We start from the raw sequence: 2,500 nt of genomic DNA on the forward strand, positions 1-2,500 counted from the left end.
CATCTATTCTTGATGATTTTCTCACAGATTTTGGCTATAGTGCTTGTTAGTGAGACTGGCCTATAGTTAGTTGGTTCTTCCTTGTTTCCTCCTTTATATATTGGTACAATGTTAGCATTTTTCCAGTCTTTTGGTATTTTTTTTTCTTTGAGTGAGCAATTTATTATGTTATGTATTTTGTCCGTTAGTTCTTTGCATTCTTTTAGAATCCAATTTTCAATTCCATCCGGGCCATGTGATTTCCTGACGTCAAGGTTTGATAGGTGTTCTAATATTTCTTTTTGTGCTATTGTTATGTCGCTCATGGGGAGAGATTGCCTTTCATTACCTTCGTTCCAATATTGTTTTTTCTCTCTAGTGAAGACAGAAAGTGATTTTTCATGATTTCGGCCATTTCTAAATCTTCTGAGTATTCTATATTTCCTCGGCGTAGTTTCACCATTTCTTGCTTGTTTTTAAGTTTACCATTCACGTATCGATAGAATAGTTTGGGTTGCTCTTTGCATTTATCTATATATTTTTCATGGTTCCTTTTTTCCTCTCTTCTCACTTTAACATACTCATTTCTATAATTTATATAGACTTGCCATTTTCCAGTTTTTTTTTTTCTTTTCTCCACCTTTTCCAAGCTCTGTCCTTTCTGTCTTTTGCCTCGCTGCATCTTTTGTTGAACCAGCATTTAATGTACACTCTCGCTTCTGTCTTGGTACGTGCTTATTTACCCCTTCATTGTAATTATCCATCAAGATATTCCATTTCTCTTCCATTTTTGTCTCTTCCATGTAAAAAATTTCCCAGTTTGCATTCTGGAAGAATTTCTTTAGTTTTGCAAAGTCCGTTTTGTTGTACATCAATCTTCCTTTCCTATGCTTTTCATTTCTCTCCATGTATATTTCTTCCTTTAGTTCAGTTTCAATGAGTATATGGTCACTCTTTCCAATTGGTGTCTTGTATTGGATTTTATCCACAATTTCAGGTTCTGTTGTAAAAATTAAATCTAGTTTCGACGGCTCTTCGTTGTTTCTGTATCTGGTGTTTTCACTGACCCACTGAGTCAATGTGTATTCCATGGTCATATCTAGTGGTACATTACCCCACAAGTCGTCTCCTCCTCGCACTGCCATGTTTTCCCAACAAATTTCTTTGCAATTGAAGTCCCCCATAATTACCAGATTACTTCCGCCCATTAGTATCTCGTTTAATGATTGCCTTGTATCTTCTAACATCTTCGTATGCTCGTTCTCTTTCCAAGCGTTCGTTATTGGGGGCACATAAGTCACCACAAACGTTCTACTTTTCATGCTCTTGTCTTCGACTTTTATCATGATCAGTTCTACATTACCTTTGCCCTCAGCTATTTTTGTTACATTCAAGTTTTTCTTCTATTATTAATCCAGTAATTATATGGTCCATTTCCAACATCGATGGATGGTATTACGCCCTTTAGTTTAGTCTCCACAATTCCCATTATGTCTGGCTTTCCTTCTAGCAGGTAATCATTAAGTTCGTTCAGTCCTGAAATTAATCTGTCGATGTTGGTATAGGCCACTTTCAATTTTCCAAAATTTTTTTTTTTTTTTTTTTTTTTTTTTTTTTTTTTTTTCCCTCCTGTTTTTGGTCCGCCCATTCTGATGTACCATTTCCTCAGTCTCATGTCGATTACTCTCCAATGGAATTCCTTGCTTTCTGTCTCCATGTGTGTGTGTGTGTGTGTGTATGTATGTATGTATGTATGTATTTATCTAGTTGTATTTTACGGGAAGGGGAGCTACGCTCGTGGTGTGTGTGGGTGGTGGGAGTAAAACGAAGACGATCTAGGAATTGATTTACTCTAACGTTTCGACCAACTTGGTCTTCTTCAGAGAGATATACTGAAAGTTTTTACATGGATTACAATTTATATCACTCCTATAGGGCACTTGGTCAGGTTACAGCGCCCAGGCATATCAATTGTCCCGTACACGACACGTTTTGTCGTGCCCAGCACGAGGACATTTGCCACCTTTGCCAAGCAAACATATCCATCTCTGCATATATATATATATACATATATATATATATATATATATATATATACACACACACCAATGAAAACCCCAACAGAAGAGATGGATTTGTTTGATTGTTCGTGATCTTTTGCGAGTTAGCGCAGCTAAAGTCAATCTAGCTGTGGATCGTACCAAGATCTATATATACCAGGTCTAACCACTTCCGACCGAATTTTGAGGGTGTTGGCGCAGCGGGCCCGTGAACGTCACTTGGCTGTTCAAAGTGGGGTTCGCGCGTCCAATCGCTGTCAGTTGTAGCTGGTGCGTCGTTCGGGCATGTTGTTGCCTCCGTTCGCACCGCTCCACGCAATTAGTTATATTCTGACAATGAAGATCTGTATATACCGATATATATAGATCTTGACAATATGGCTTATTGTGACATTAAGGATTGTGGCTCAAACCAAAGAGGAAGTAAGCCAAATGTTAATTTTCATCGTTTCCCTCCAAAC

General features: G+C 37.8%; 1 protein-coding gene across 1 annotated transcript in view; it reads left to right on the forward strand.

Annotated features, from left to right (window-relative positions):
• Nucleotides 1-2,500, forward strand: part of LOC143018985 (retinol dehydrogenase 11-like) — a 136,761-nt gene that overhangs the window by 3,840 nt on the left and 130,421 nt on the right. The gene's annotated exons all lie outside the window — the stretch shown is intronic.

This window comes from Oratosquilla oratoria, chromosome 36 (assembly GCF_046742065.1).
Source record: "Oratosquilla oratoria isolate Oo_2021 chromosome 36, ASM4674206v1, whole genome shotgun sequence".
NCBI lineage: Eukaryota > Metazoa > Arthropoda > Malacostraca > Stomatopoda > Squillidae > Oratosquilla > Oratosquilla oratoria.